The following is a 17,550-nucleotide window of genomic DNA, read 5'->3' on the forward strand; positions in this document are numbered from 1 at the left end:
GGGACTGATGTTGGGATCCGAAGACTTTGTCAAAGGTGGCCTGGGTGACAGTGAACCTATTGACCTCACTTTGCTGCCCCACAGATTCACTCCCATCAACCCTATCCTCACTACCTTTGCCCTTGAGCCAGTGTGCCCCATCCCACTGGGTCGCGGCTGAAAATGAGGTGGTGGTGGCAGAGGTGTTTGCTTAATAGCAGCCCGGACTGGGGGGCACAAGTTCAGGATGATGTTCCTTTGGGCATAGAAAGTGGAGGTATCCAGTGGCTGAGGTGTCTTAACTACTGGAGTGGGAGGTGTAGGTGTGGGCCAAGTGAGACTCACAGGAGCTGTGTGCCCAGACAGACCAGATGGACCAGGCTGCTCTTTATCACCTGGACTTGCAGGAGTGGTTTCCTAACTGAAGGCTCTATCCTGGTCTGCAGTGGAGGTATCCTCAGTGGCAGATGGTTGTCCACGTACTCTGGATGAAGTACCTAATATGAATTGCAGGTAAAATTACAGAAATCCGGATTATTCATCAAATGTGTTTTGAGCTACAAATGGAGCAACCTAAAATACAAAAAATAGAATTAATAGTATGATTAGACCTCAGTGTTTTCTGGTAATTACCCAAATATTATAAATTGGACTCATGCAAACATCAAGAAAAGCATGTGAAGAGATGGCCTGAAAAGCAAAATATTACTTAGGAAGTGTGCATAAAATATACCACACATTCAACCCAACTCAGTAGAGAAGGGAAATGAGAAGTAAATTATCCAATGCCAAGCAGGCTAAAATTCAGACGATTATACAACTTAGTAGGATTAATGGCATTGGTTATTATATGAACTTTAATAAGTAAATGTATTACCATTGCAATTTATATTCTGCATACAATGTAACTAAAAAAAAAAATATTTAAATCAACATACTTGGATTTGTGAAACCAATTGCATCACTTCAATGAAATGACAAGAAGGTGACAACATACAAAATTACATAGCATAATCCATTTTTGTATTGATTGCATAAAAAGGGGTTTGAGAAATGCCTGGCATTTTGACATACATGCATATATATATAGAAAGGAAAGAATGACCAACATCACATTGCAAACATGTTTTTCAGATGCAAAAACAAGGCATCATGGTAGTTGTAGTCCTTTCAATTTGACATTGCCAACACTTGGAAAATTGTGAGCTGAACATTCCTAGTAAAATATATGAAGTGAAGACGTACACCCATTTGCTAAATTATGGCATATGTGGCATATGTTATAAGGTGAAAAAGACTTACAAGCACCATACCTTCATTGTATTATAGATGGAGGATTGAACCTTTCATCATAACTACAACAAAATGCATTCAAACAAACAAGTATATACAAGAAATTATCAATGAAGAGCAACACACATATCATTGACAACACATATTACCCAGCAGAAAAAGGAGTGATGGCACCATAATGCTGATAACTTGATGATGACAATACAGTTGTGATTTTAAAAATTGCGTTTATATGTTTTACAAAGGTGGGAAACACATTATCAACATCTAACTTAAGAGCAAAAGCAACATTTATGTTCAGTGAGATATTCATAAGTCTAACTTACCGGGCTCCAGTGCACCAGGGATTTAAATTAAGCCTTCATGATGAAGAATCTGTAAAACCATCTCCTCCCAGGGAAATAGTTGTAATGTCCTCTGGGCCTCCAGGTGATGCTTACAGGCCAGGGAACATACTCTCCCTCACAGGGCATTCCACCTGTTCCTAATTTCCTCCTGTGTGACCAGGTTGTTGGCTACAGCATTCACTTTGTCAACTATTCTGGACCACATTTGCCTTTTCTCACAAATGGTGGTATTTTGTACTTAGGTTCAAAACTAATGTGGCTCTACTCTAGTGATTTCATCCACCATGACTGACAATTCTCACTCTGTAAAATGGGGATTTCTCCCTCGCTGCCGTTGTGAGTAAATAAAATTGAATGTAATAAAGGGCCCACAAGTTAAGGAAAAAAACTAAACAAGTGAAAACTTAACAGAGTGAGAAAAAAGGAAATTGCCTGACACCTGTGTGGCAACTTCTGCAGCAAAATGGAGTTGTACGGTGAACTGGCAAAGGATCATGGTCTGAGATGGAGTGTGTTTTATAGTGTGGTATGCAGGTGTTCACAGTTAGCCAACAGACATCAGGTGTGTGCTGCTGGCGTCCATCCAATAGCCACAGACATTGTACAATGTTGAGCAGGTCCTGTGACGGACTCCCGCTATCAGGAACCTACCACTAGAACAATGCCAGCACAACAGTGAAATGTAAATCTACTTGGCGCAATTTCACCATTCTGATGGCGACAGAGAAATGTTAGCCAGCATAGGTTTCCGCCTCCTCAGCAGCGGGAAACCACTTATGTGACGGACTACACTCTGTCGACATGAAGGGAGGTCAGCTGCCAAACATCTAAATACGGCAGTCAAAACTCCGTCAGCTTCACAGAGTACTTGGAACCGCCACCAGGGGGGGACGACAGAACGCCTGTCAAATTCTTAATAAGGTGCTTAGTCCCCTCTCCAGAGCTAGTTTAAAAAAAAAAAAGGGGGTTTAGGTAGGGCAAGACAGGGATACCCTGACACCCGAGTCCTTGACCCCACATGGGATCTAAATTCTGGGGTTTTGCTGTGATCCCATAGGACATTGGGGGATTGCAGCATAGAAAGTGCCCATTGTTTACCTTTTGTATGGCCCTTAGGGTAAGCCAGGTCTTGGGGGTCAAAAAATGCATCCTTTGGAGAGGGGTGCATGTGTGGGTCCCCTCTCCCCAAACTTTATTTGGCCCCTGGAACCCTATTTTCCTGGGTCTGTTGTTTAAATCAAAGGGGAGAAGTTTGTGAGGTCTCCCTCCCAGAGCCTGGAAGGGCCTCTGGAACAGAATCCCCTGGGCCGCCATCAATATTAAATCCCTGGGGTTGGCTCAATGATTATGTCCTAGGGAGCCCACACCAGGGACACAGTTTTCCTGCCAACAGATGCGCAAGCAGGAAAGCCATATTTGCTCCCATCCAGTGGGAACAGACATTTGCTTCCCTGCCCAGGCTCCCAGGGGGGCAGGGAAACGTAGGTTGCTCCTGCCCAGTGGGACCAGTGAAAAATACCTCCTCCCACCTGGTCGGAGCAATGACAGCTTACGATGCACCTCGGGAGGGTGCCTGTGGGAAGCTAGCAGGTCCATGGGACTTCCCCTGTATCCTACAGTGTGTGCTGTGGGTGTACTGGGTGGTCACTGAGGCAATCACATAAGGCCCCAGGGGTCAGGAAGGACAGCTGTGCACCCCACTCCCCTCAACTAAAAGAAAAACCCTGGGGGATGTGGGTCCTGGAGACCCAAATGAACTGGCTCAAGGAGGGAGGCATCATGCCCCTCCTCTTACTACTAAGTAAAGGCGTTAAGGGATGTGGTCTCCAGGGTCTGAAATAAGACAGTGAGGGGGCCTTGCACCCCCCTTCCCCTTAAAATAAAATATAGGTCTCTGCAATAGGGTCCCTGTTGCCTGGTTTAGCCTGGGGAGCAGGCAACCTACCCCTCCTTAAGAAAAAATAAAGAACCTTGGAATGGGATCACCAGAGCTGTAGTGGATCTGGGATGGGTCATTCTACCCCTCTTCTTAATAAAAAACAATGGACCCAAGGAATTGGGTCCCTGGCCTGTAAAGCCTCAGGAAATGGGATACACTCCCTTTTCCCAAATATTTTGAAAAAGGGGGTCCCAGTTGTGCACCGGGACACCAAAATGACTGATAATAAATGAGCAGCAGCTCATATATTATCCACTGCTCTTTCTACGGCACCTCATAATGATCTGCAAAGGCTTTTACGTTTATTATCTTTTAAGCTTGGTAGTGCCCCTAGGATAGGGAGGGGTACCCCAAGTCTTTTTTAATGTGGGAGACTATACAGAGTGCTGCAGTCCCCAGCAATATTAAAAAAGCAGTAAGTCTCCTGGGTCATTAAAACCATTAACCCAGGAGAACTTATTATATTTTTAAAGCACTCCTACCTGGAGGTCTATGCTTTTTAACTGGAGTGCAAGACCCTCTTGAGGTTGTTTTTATGATTGCATTTTGGAGGCTGAAAATGTTAAAAGAAATTCTCAGAAACACACTGGTTTTATTTTAACATATATATATATATATATATATATATATGTATATATATATATATATATATATATATATATATATATATGTATATATATATATATATATATATATATATACACATATGTCTCTGGGTCTATTTATATAAAAATGTTCAGCCCCTAAAATGCAATCACAAAAACTATGTGAAAAAGACTCACAGACATGATTTTTATTAAAACGTTATTAAACATTTTTATGAGTCACTAATATTGAACATTGTGTTGTGCGATTTAAAGAAATATTGATGGTTTTTGGAAAAAGATGATAGTAGGCTCACAGTTTTTTGGTGTTGCATCTCTTTGGTAAAGTCAGTAATTTAATATGAGTGCAGCTAGTACCTGCAAGACTACCAGCATTTTGAGTGGCCAAAAGACCATGTGTAGCATTAGGCTGGCTGCTCACAACGGTTTGGACACAGGGCATGGTGAACAGTGGTTTCTAACATCAAATATGATACCTAACAATAATGTCCCTTTAACTTTTAGGTTTCTTCACTGAATTTTTTTTTTTTTTTATCTTTTAAAATACAATGTTACTTCACCTGTACACCTAACTATAACATCCTTTTAACATGTGTTTTTATTCAGTGAATTTCTTTGTATTTTATAAAAAATCTAAAATAATTAGTATTACATTGATAAGTATGATACTCCTTTAACCTTTACGTTTTTAAGTAATTTTCTAAAGCTAACGTCTCTTAAAAAGTATGAAACGTATTTTATACATATATATATATATATATTTTACATTCTAATGTTCAATCTGGTAAAATGTATGTTGACACAGGTTCTGTTTAGTGAAAACGCCAAGACCCACAGTACAGGAAATACACTGTGGCGGTCCAAGTTGGGCTCCAGTCATCCAATACATTACTCCACCAATCTTCCCCAATATGAGGAAGACTCAGACTCCCCTGAAATGAATACAGATTTTTTATTTATTGATCCAAGTTAGTCCTCTCCTAACTTTAGCTTTTCAGCCGTAGCCTTGATCATGGTAGTGAGCAGAAACTGACCAAACTTTTTCATACCCATAGTCAATGACACAAATAAAGGACAATCAAATAGCAAAAAGTGGCAGCCATCTTGGTATGCTCTGTAATAACAATAAATCATGGGGTATAGGTCCTCATAAGTGACAGAGCTCATATTAACTTTGCCGAGAAACAATATGTAGAAATGTAACATGATATGACAGTCAAATGTTCCCCAGTACCTCCCAGGGTGTGCACAGATATTAAAATAGTGTGTTACATAATAAAACCAGTGTATTTGGCAAATACGAATTAATTAAACTGCATCGCTTTTTGATGTCTCAATACTAGATTCACACTGGACACCATAACAAGGTACATCTTGCTCCCAATTGGATTATTGTACAATATTCATAAATCACAAACAGGAACACTCTGTATACAGTATTACATCCAAACCAATGAATCATAGGTGATGTGGTATCTTAAAAAGCTCTGTATCTTAACCGTGCCAATAAAATGTGTGATGTAAGGGATTAGCCTGGTGAAGTAATAAAGGCATAGCACACATTATTTTCAAAAATATGACTCGAAAGTTCTCACAAAAAAAATCAAAAAAATATTAAACTGCTTGAGTGATAAGCAGCAATAGAGCAGACATCATGAAAAGTATTTTAAACATTCATTCTCATATCACTCATAATAAGGCATACAACAGGGGGAGTAAATACAGATAATTAAATATTGATTGTGACATGGTGCTCCCATTAATCTCAAAGAACAGTGTCATTGCGAAATAAACAATCATGCCCAAGTGGGCTGGAATGCTTTACATTGGTGCAGAGATGTAGTATTGATGATGGTGTATGACTCCCATGCATGCCGATGACCAGTGTCTAAAAAAGGGTAAACGGTCCTACCTAAATGGGCAAATGTATTACATTTGTGCAGAGATAATAAACCATGCACCCACTGTTTGAAACAAACACTGTGACACACCTAGCTGCATACAAGTTGATCACAGAGAAATAAAAAGGTGAAGTGCTGAACGAGCTCCCCATGTAATCTCCCAAAGTGCAAACCTATGTAGAGAAGAAATACAACAGGTGATGTTAAAAATAGATTCAGTACCATAACTTTGCCTAAGAAGCTGTTAGGGGAGAAAACATTAAAATTATAAAAAGCTAACCTAAATGCACAGATAACTTTTCACTCGAGTTCAGACCCCTTGGTATCAAAGTCTCAAAATCCAAAATGTACGTGGATTCTAGTACTCTCAATTTCTCTTCTCTGTTGCCCCCTCTGACATCAGGCTGGAAGACATTGATTACCCAATATTTAAGAAGCTTCTCATTTTGAAAATGTAGCTCCGTGATGTGTCTGGCAATAGGGTTTTGGTGATCATTGTGCGGTATGTCCCTTCTAAGTTCCAGTATACGTTTTTCTGTCCTTATGAATAGTACTTCCCATGTATAGTTTGTCACAGGGACAAATTAGACAATACACACAATAATTTGTATTGCAACTGAAATTCCTTATGATAGTGTATTCCCACATACTGTTTGGAATCTTAATCTTCGAATAACTGGAACTATTGCTGCAAGCTTTACATTTCATGCAGCAAAAAAGCCACTTGCCACATCCGGTTGTCTGTCCTTATACTGGGTGACCATATTCTGATTTAAATTATCACAAAGTGATCAGCATTTTCTGAACGTGCTCTGAGGACTGTCATTGAGATATTTATTGAGTACCATGTCAGTTTTGAGAATATACCAATTTTTACCAAAAACCTTCCTGATCTGATGTGCTTGGTTGGAGTGTGTAATAGTGAATCTTACTTGGTCAGACTCATCATGTTTCATTTCTTTAACTGGATATAGCAGTTGTGTCCTGGAAACAAGATCTATTGTTGCACTTGCCCGCTCTATCACTTTTATACTATACCCTTTCTCTTTGAACCTGTCACTCATGATTGCCTTCTCCCTCTCAAATGCCTCATTGGTGCTGCAGTTACATTTAGACCCCAGCCATTCCCCGTATGGAATGCTATATATCAAGCTAGGTGGGTGGGCACTTGAAGCACTGAGTAGGCTGTTGCCTGACGGAGGTTAGCGGTGCAACTTAGGGGCATATTTATACTCCGTTTGCACCGAATTAGCGTCGTTTTTTTCGACGCAAATTCAGCGCAAAACTAACGCCATATTTATACTTTGGCGTTAGACGCGTCTAGCGCCAAAGTATGGGCAAATAGCGTCATTTTTTTGCGTGAACGCCTTCCTTGCGTTAATGAGATGCAAGCAAGGCGTTCCCATCTAAAAAAATGATGGCGACGCAAATGCGTCGTATTTATACTCCCGGGCAAAAATCACGCCCGGGAGTGGTCGGGTCAAAAAACCCCGCATTTGCGCCACTTTTTAACGCCTGGGTCAGGGTAGGCGTTAAGGGGCCTGTGGGCTCAAAATGAGCCCACAGGTGCCCTCCCCTGCCCCCAGGGACCCCCCCTGCCACCCTTGCCCACCCCAGGAGGACACCCAAGGATGGAGGGACCCATCCCAGGGACATTCAGGTAAGTTCAGGTAAGTCTAATTTTTTTTTTGTTGTTTTTTTTGGGTGGCATAGGGGGGCCTTATTTGTGCCCCCCTACATGCCACTATGCCCAATGACCATGCCCAGGGGACATAAGTCCCCTGGGCATGGCCATTGGGCAAGGGGGCATGACTCCTGTCTTTACTAAGACAGGAGTCATGTAAATGGCGTCTGGGCGTCGTTAAAAATGGAGCAAATCGGGTGGAGGCGATTTTTTGCGTCAACCTGACTTGCACCATTTTTAAGACGCCCTAGCGCCACTTTTCCCAACGCCGGCGCTGCCTGGTGTACGTGGTTTTTTTCCACGCACACCAGGCAGCGCCGGTCTGCTTGCGCCGGCTAACGGCATTCAATAAATACGGCGCCCGCATGGCGCTTCAGAATGACGTTAGCCGGCGCAAAATCTTTGGACGCTAAACTGCGTTAGCGCAGTTTAGCGTCAAAAAGTATAAATACGGGCCACAGTGTGCATAACAGCATACGTGTGGGGTAGATTGAACTGTCAGCCTATTACATCGGCAAGGCGGAAGGGATGTTTGCCAGGTACCAAATACTAGGAAGTCCACCAGATGGTGAATTGTGTTAAGCCTTAACCTGGTGAGATAAAATGCATTTTCTGGTTTGACTATCCATGACAAATATGGATCTAGGCTGGGAGTTGTGCTAATTTGCATGTACCTCATGACTATAGGTCTGTCTAAAATGTTGATCAGTCTAGATAACTCTTTAGCTGAATCATAAATCTCACTTAATTTTGCTTTAAAATGAACAGCAATATTCTCCGGATTGTCAAAGATGTACATACAACCTAGGTTGTAAAAACGATGTTTTAAATGTGTCAGCCATGTAATAGGTGCCATATTGTCAAATCTCAATCAGTCATTCCGCCCTTTCCTGGAGAACTGGGTATGGGGGTTGCTTCATATTTTCACCATAGAAGCAGGGGAGCCAATTTAATACGATCGTCTATGAATCCTACTCCTAATTCAGTGTGTACAATGAAGCTTGCAGTGGCTCTTGGAATAGATATAAGTCTACACAGAAAACTATTTTCGACAGCTTGGAATTTTTGTCACTGCTGAGTAACCCTGTACTCCAGTTCCATAGGTTCCCCACTGCTAAACGCTTGCTTTTGCAGAGCCGGACCAACTCCCACACCGGCTTCTGACCCAGTATTTTCAGAAATCTAAATATAGACTCTCCTGCTGCCGCCATGTTTTTGTCAAAGTGTTTTTATTGAGATCTGTCTGACATCAGCAATATAACAGCAGGTAGAATACAGCTATGTGTTGGTTATCTCCCAGTAGTGGAGGCTAATAACAGGTACATTGTCAAAATGGAAGAGTAGTCCAGTCGTATTCAAAGACAGTAATTAGAATAAAGAGAAAAGGAAAGGAAGAGAAACAAAAAGAAAGAGGAAAAACACCTTGCATTAACTTGCATTTGTTGAGTTAACTATATTAACTATATTAACCATTACAATATAAACACCGAATTTGTGTACCTCTAAATATCACAAGGGGATGTATTGGTAGTTCTAAACTAAGTGTCCATGGAGCAACAGGTGGGCGTGAACAAGGGGAAGCAAAGCCTTCCTCGAAAGGAGGGCCGTGTACTAGGCAACGGACTGCAGCAAGAATAATGAAATCAAACAGGAAGAGGGCTCTTAAGTCTGGAGGAGGTGTATCGATCTAGTCCAGGTGTGTCAAGAGAAAAGTGGGAATCCCTGGACAAGAATAAACTCAGTGGGCCCCAAGTGTATTCAAAACCTCTCTGGGTGTCAGAGAGAATGTCTGATAAACGTTCCATGGTTAAGGCATTCCACAAGTGAGCGTGCCATTGCGAGACTGGGGGGGGGGAGGGCAATTGGGAGGGGGGCTCTGGTTTCTTCCATATAGCAGCGAGAGCCAAAGAGATCCAGGTGATAAACCCATCGCCCAGAGTTTGATGTCTGAGAGAGGGGTCACGCAATCCCCAGTAGTGCAAATTCGGGAGTAGAGGGAATGGGGTAGCCTAAAATAGATTTAAATGTGGCCAAGATTTCACTCCAGTATGGCCTAATAGAGGGGCAGGCACACCTAATATGTCAGAAGTCCTCCTGCAGCCCACATCCCTTCCAGCACAGATCCGGGGTGTTTGGGATAATTCTCCTGCATTTAACTGGAAGCAAATGACGATCATAAAGGACTTTACAGTATAGTGTGCTTCGTGCAAGCCCAGGGAGCGGTTGAATTTGGTAATGTCTCCCCAGAGTGACTGCCACTGTTTATCAGTAATTGGGGCTTGTAGGAGGCTGGACTGGCTTGTAGTGAGTACCAAGGGGTACTTGCACCTTGCACCAGGCCCAGTTATCCCTTATTAGTGTATAGGGTGTCTAGCAGCTTAGGCTGATAGATAATGGTAGCTTAGCAGAGCAGCTTAGGCTGAACTAGGAGACGTGTGAAGCTACTACAGTACCACTTAGTGTCATATGCACAATATCATAAGAAAACACAATACACAGTTATACTAAAAATAAAGGTACTTTATTTTTATGACAATATGCCAAAGTATCTTAGAGTGTACCCTCAGTGAGAGGATAGGAAATATACACAAGATATATATACACAATAGCAAAAATATGCAGTATAGTCTTAGAAAACAGTGCAAACAATGTATAGTTACAATAGGAGGCAATGGGGAAACATAGGGATAGGGGCAACACAAACCATATACTCCAAAAGTGGAATGCGAACCACGAATGGACCCCAAACCTATGTGACCTTGTAGAGGGTCGCTGGGACTATTAGAAAATAGTGAGAGTTAGAAAAATAACCCTCCCCAAGACCCTGAAAAGTGAGTGCAAAGTGCACTAAAGTTCCCCTAAGGACAAAGAAGTTGTGTTAGAGGAATAATGCAGGAAAGACACAAACCAGCAATGCAACAACTGTGGATTTCCAATCTAGGGTACCGGTGGAACAAGGGGACCAAGTCCAAAAGTCACAAGCAAGTCGGAGATGGGCAGATGCCCAGGAAATGCCAGCTGCGGGTGCAAAGAAGCTTCTACTGGACAGAAGAAGCTGAGGTTTCTGCAGGAACGAAAAAGGCTAGAGACTTTCCCTTTGATGGACAGATCCCTCTCGCCGTGGAGAGTCGTGCAGAAGTGTTTTCCCGCCGAAAGAACGCCAACAAGCCTTGCTAGCTGCAAATCGTGCAGTTAGCATTTTTGGACACTGCTGAGGCCAAGGAGGGACCAGGAGGTTGCAAATTGGACCAGCAGAGAGAAGAGACGTCGAGCAAGAAAAGGAGCTCTCTCTGAAGCCGGTAGCACCCAGAGAAGTGCCAGAAACAGGCACTACAAGGATGCGTGAAATGGTGCTCGCCGAAGTTGCACAAAGGAGTCCCACGTCGCCGGAGACCAACTTAGAAAGTCGTACAATGCAGGTTAGAGTGCCGTGGACCCAGGCTTGGCTGTGCACAAAGGATTTCCACCGGAAGTGCACAGGGGCCGGAGTAGCTGCAAAGTCGCGGTTCCCAGCAATGCAGCCCAGCGAGGTGAGGCAAGGACTTACCTCCACCAAACTTGGACTGAAGAGTCACTGGACTGTGGGGGTCACTTGGACAGAGTCGCTGGATTCAAGGGACCTCGCTCGTCGTGCTGAGAGGAGACCCAAGGGACCGGTAATGCAGCTTTTTGGTGCCTGCGGTTGCAGGGGGAAGATTCCGTCGACCCACGGGAGATTTCTTCGGAGCTTCTGGTGCAGAGAGGAGGCAGACTACCCCCACAGCATGCACAAGCAGGAAAACAGTCGAGAAGGCGGCAGGATCAGCGTTACAGAGTTGCAATAGTAGTCTTTGCTACTATGTTGCAGGTTTGCAGGCTTCCAGCGCGGTCAGCAGTCGATTCCTTATCAGAAGGTGAAGAGAGAGATGCAGAGGAACTCGGCTGAGCTCATGCATTCGTTATCTAAAGTTTCCCCAGAGACAGAGACCCTAAATAGCCAGAAAAGAGGGTTTGGCTACCTAGGAGAGAGGATAGGCTAGCAACACCTGAAGGAGCCTATCACAAGGAGTCTCTGACGTCACCTGGTGGCACTGGCCACTCAGAGCAGTCCAGTGTGCCAGCAGCACCTCTGTTTCCAAGATGGCAGAGGTCTGGAGCACACTGGAGGAGCTCTGGACACCTCCCAGGGGAGGTGCAGGTCAGGGGAGTGGTCACTCCCCTTTCCTTTGTCCAGTTTCGCGCCAGAGCAGGGCTAAGGGGTCCCTGAACCGGTGTAGACTGGCTTATGCAGAATTGGGCACATCTGTGCCCAACAAAGCATTTCCAGAGGCTGGGGGAGGCTGCTCCTCCCCTGCCTTCACACCATTTTCCAAAGGGAGAGGGTGTCACACCCTCTCTCAGAGGAAGTTCTTTGTTCTGCCATCCTGGGCCAGGCCTGGCTGGACCCCAGGAGGGCAGATGCCTGTCTGAGGGGTTGGCAGCAGCAGCAGCTGCAGTGAAACCCCAGGAAGGGCAGTTTGGCAGTACCAGGGTCTGTGCTACAGACCACTGGGATCATGGATTTGTACCAACAATGCCAGGATGGCATAGAGGGGGCAATTCCATGATCATAGACATGTTACATGGCCATATTCGGAGTTACCATTGTGAAGCTACATATAGGTAGTGACCTATATGTAGTGCACGCGTGTAATGGTGTCCCCGCACTCACAAAGTTCAGGGAATTGGCTCTGAACAATGTGGGGGCACCTTGGCTAGCGCCAGGGTGCCCTCACACTAAGTGACTTTGCACCTAACCTTTACCAGGTAAAGGTTAGACATATAGGTGACTTATAAGTTACTTAAGTGCAGTGTAAAATGGCTGTGAAATAACGTGGACGTTATTTCACTCAGGCTGCAGTGGCAGGCCTGTGTAAGAATTGTCAGAGCTCCCCATGGGTGGCAAAAGAAATGCTGCAGCCCATAGGGATCTCCTGGAACCCCAATACCCTGGGTACCTCAGTACCATATACTAGGGAATTATAAGGGTGTTCCAGTAAGCCAATGTAAATTGGTAAAAATGGTCACTAGCCTGTCAGTGACAATTTGGAAAGAAATGAGAGAGCATAACCACTGAAGTTCTGATTAGCAGAGCCTCAGTGAGACAGTTAGTCACTACACAGGTAACACATTCAGGCACACTTATGAGCACTGGGGCCCTGGGTTACCAGGGTCCCAGTGACACATACAACTAAAAAAACATATATACAGTGAAAAATGGGGGTAACATGCCAGGCAAGATGGTACTTTCCTACACAACCCCCCCCCAAACGAAGGACAATAAGACTAGCCATGACCTGATGAGTCTTCATTGTCTAAGTGGAAATATCTGGAGAGTCCATCTGCATTGGAGTGGCTACTCCCAGGTCTATGTTCCACTGTATAGTCCATTCCCTGTAGGGATATGGACCACCTCAACAATTTAGGATTTTCACCTTTCATTTGTTTTAGCCAAAGTAGAGGTTTGTGGTCTGTCTCAACAATGAAGTGAGTGCCAAACAGGTATGGCCTCAACTTCTTCAGAGCCCAGACCACAGCAAAGGCCTCCCTCTCAATGGCAGACCAACGCTTTTCTCTAGGGGTCAACCCCCTACTAATAAAAGCAACAGGTTGATCCTGGCCCTCAGAATTAAGTTGTGATAGGACTGCCCCTACTCCTAATTCAGATGCATCAGTTTGGACATAGAATTTTTTAGAGTAACAAGGGCTTTTCAGGACAGGTGCAGAGCACATGGCCTGCTTCAGCTCCTCAAAAGCTTTCTGACAGTTTGCTGTCCATAATACCTTTTTAGGCATTTTCTTGGATGTGAGGTCATTAAGAGGGGCTGCAATGGAGCCATAGTTCTTAATGAACCTCCTGTAATACCCAGTGAGGCCTAGGAAGGCTCTCACCTGAGTCTGAGTGGTAGGGGGAACCCAATCAATAATTGTTTGGATTTTCCCCTGAAGTGGTGCAATCTGTTCCCCACCAACAAGGTGTCCCAGATAAACCACCTTACCCTGCCCTATCTGGCACTTTGAAGCCTTGATAGTGAGGCCTGCCTTTTGCAGGGCCTCCAAAACTTTCCATAGGTGGACCAGGTGATCATCCCAGCTGGAGCTAAAGACAGCTATATTGTCCAAATATGCTGCACTGAAAGCTTCCAGCCCTTGCAGGACTGTGTTCACCAACCTCTGAAAAGTGGCAGGTGCATTTATCAAACCAAAAGGCATTACAGTAAACTGGTAATGTCCTCCAATGGTTGAAAATGCAGTCTTAGGTTTAGCATCTTCTGACAATTTGATCTGCCAATACCCTGCAGTCAAGTCAAAAGTGCTTAGATACTTGGCAGATGCCAGTGTATCTATGAGCTCATCTGCCCTGGGTATAGGGTGAGCATCAGTTTTGGTTACCAAGTTGAGACCTCTATAGTCTACACAAAACCGCATTTCCTTCTTTCCATCTTTGGAATGGGGTTTTGGTACCAGTACCACAGGAGAAGCCCATGGACTGTCAGAGTGCTCAACCACTCCCAGTTCTAACATTTTCTGGACCTCTTGCTTTATGCAGTCACTGACATGGTCAGGCTGCCTATAGATCTTACTTTTGACAGGTAAACTGTCTCCAGTATCTATAGTGTGCTCACACCAAGAAGTGGTACCTGGCACAGTAGAGAAGAGTTCAGAGAATTGATCTAGGAGATTTATGCAATTGTCTTTCTGCTCAGCAGTAAGACAATCAGCCAAAACTACACCTTCCACAAGAGCATCTTGTTCTGTGGAAGAGAAGAGATCAGGTAGAGGATCACTGTCTTCTTCCTGTCCCTCATCAGTTGCCATGAGCAGGTTGAGATCAGCCCTGTCATAGTAGGGTTTCAGGCGGTTGACATGGAGCACCCTAAGGGGACTCCTGGCAGTGCCTAAGTCAACTAAATAGGTGACTTCTCCCTTCTTTTCAACAATTGTGTGGGGGCCACTCCATTTATCTTGGAGTGCTCTTGGGGCCACAGGCTCCAAGACCCACACTTTCTGCCCTGGTTGGTACTGAACCAAAACAGCCTTCTGATCATGCCATTGCTTCTGGATCTCTTGGCTGGCCTGAAGGTTTTTACTGGCCTTTTTCATGTACTCAGCCATCCTTGATCTGAGGCCAAGTACATAATCCACAATATCCTGCTTAGGAGCTTTTAAAGGTTGTTCCCAACCCTCCTTTACAAGTGTGAGTGGACCCCTAACAGGGTGTCCAAAAAGAAGTTCAAAGGGGCTGAAGCCCACTCCTTTCTGGGGTACCTCCCTGTAGGCAAAAAGGAGGCATGGTAGAAGGATATCCCATCTCCTGCGGAGTTTTTCAGGGAGACCCATAATCATGCCTTTGAGAGTTTTATTAAATCTCTCCACCAGTCCATTTGTTTGTGGATGATAGGGTGTTGTGAACTTGTACGTTACACCACACTCCTTCCACATGGCCTTTAAGTATTCAGACATGAAATTGCTTCCCCTGTCTGATACTACTTCCTTTGGGAAGCCCACCCTGGAAAATATTCCCAGGAGGGCCTTTGCCACTGCAGGTGCTGTAGTGGTCCTTAAAGGAATAGCTTCAGGATATCTTGTGGCATGGTCCACTACCACCAAGATAAATCTATTGCCTGAAGCAGTAGGAGGGTCAAGGGGGCCAACTATGTCAACCCCTACCCTTTCAAAGGGAACCCCAACCACAGGCAGTGGGATAAGGTGTGCCTTTGGGGTGCCACCTGTCTTGCCACTGGCTTGACAGGTTTCACAGGACTTACAAAATTCCTTTGTGTCCTCAGACATCCTAGGCCAATGAAACAATGGAACCAGTCTGTCCCAAGTTTTCATTTGACCCAGGTGCCCAGCTAGGGGAATGTCATGTGCCAGGGTTAGGAGGAACTTTCTGTACTCCTGAGGAATCACTAATCTCCTGGCAGCTCCAGGTTTAGGATCCCTATGCTCAGTGTACAAGAGGTTGTCCTCCCAGTAAATTCTGTGAGAGTCACTGACATCCCCATTAGCCTGTTTGACAGCTTGCTGTCTGAGACCCTCTAATGTGGGACAGGTTTGCTGTGCCACAATCAGCTCCTCTCTGGCAGGCCCCCCTTCACCCAAAAGCTCAGCAGTGTCTGCTTCCAGCTCCTCTGGTGTAGGTTCTGCACAGGGAGGGAATTCTTCTTCCTCAGAAGTTGAATCCACTGTAGAGGGAGGGATAGTAGGAAGTGGTTTGCTTCTACTAGCCCTAGCTTTAGGGAGCACTTGGTCCATTGTTCCAGGATCCAAGCTTCCCTGTCCTTTTTGCTTTTTGGCCTGAGCCCTTGTCAAAGCAAAAATATGCCCTGGGATGCCCAGCATTGCTGCATGGGCCTCCAACTCCACATCTGACCAAGCTGATGTCTCCAAATCATTCCCTAATAGACAGTCTACAGGTAAATCTGAAGCTACCACAACTTTCTTTGGACCAGTAACCCCCCCCCAGTTGAGATTTACAACAGCCATGGGGTGGCTAAGTGTGTTGTTGTGAGCATCGGTTACTTGGTACTGGTGACCAAGTAGGTGTTGTTCTGGGTGGACCAGTTTCTCCATGACCATAGTCACACTGGCACCAGTGTCCCTGTAGGCCTGAACCTCAACACCATTTATTAGGGGTAGCTGCTTGTACTTATCCATATTAAGGGGACAAGCAACTAAGGTGGCTAAATCAATAGCCCCCTCAGAGACTAACACAGCCTCTGTGGCCTCCCTAACAAGGCCAACCCCAACTAAGTTACCAAAAGTGAGCCCAGCTACTCCCTTGGATTGGCTATTAGTAGGTTTGCTCCCACCACCACTGCTATTAGTAGGGACACTAGGTGTAGCAGTAGGGGTTGTAGTGGTAGGAGGCTTGGTGCCTTTCTTTGGACAACTGGGATCTGTTGTCCAATGGCCTTTTATTTTACATAAATAGCACCATGGTTTCTTTTCCTTGTTCTGATTAAAAGAGGATTTGGGCCCACCACCCCCACCAGAGTGTTTTTGTGGGCCTGATGAAGACTCATTTTTAGATTTGTCCCCACCCTTGTCAGAAGACTTACCATCCTTCTTTTTGTTGCCATCTTTGTCACCCCCTGTATGAACTTTTCTGTTCACTCTTGTTCTGACCCATTTGTCTGCCTTCTTTCCCAATTCTTGGGGAGAGGTCAGATCAGAGTCCACCAAGTACTGGTGCAACAAATCAGACACACAATTATTAAGAATATGCTCTCTCAGGATCAAGTTATACAGGCTTTCAAAGTCAGTAACCTTACTGCCATGTAACCACCCCTCCAAGGCCTTCACTGAATGGTCAATGAAATCAACCCAGTCTTGTGAAGACTCCTTTTTGGTCTCTCTGAACTTTATCCTGTACTGTTCAGTGGTTAAGCCATAACCATCCAGGAGTGCATTCTTAAGAACTAGGAAATTATTAGCATCATTTTCTTTCACAGTAAGGAGCCTATCCCTACCTTTTCCACTAAATGATAGCCATAGGATAGCAGCCCACTGCCTTTGAGGGACATCCTGTACAACACAGGCCCTCTCAAGTGCAGCAAACCACTTGTTAATGTCATCCCCCTCCTTGTAAGGGGGAACTATCTTGTGCAGATTCCTGGAATCATGCTCTTTTACAGGATGACTATGGGGAATACTGCTGCTGCCACCATGGGTTTCTAAACCCAGTTTCTGTCTCTCCTTCTCTACTTCTAAAGTCTGTCTATCCAAATACAGCTGTTGCTTCTTGAGCTTCAGTCTGGTTTGTTCCACTCTCAATCTA

The sequence above is a fragment of the Pleurodeles waltl genome, chromosome 4_1 (genome assembly GCF_031143425.1).
Source record: "Pleurodeles waltl isolate 20211129_DDA chromosome 4_1, aPleWal1.hap1.20221129, whole genome shotgun sequence".
In the NCBI taxonomy this organism is placed as follows: Eukaryota; Metazoa; Chordata; class Amphibia; order Caudata; family Salamandridae; genus Pleurodeles; species Pleurodeles waltl.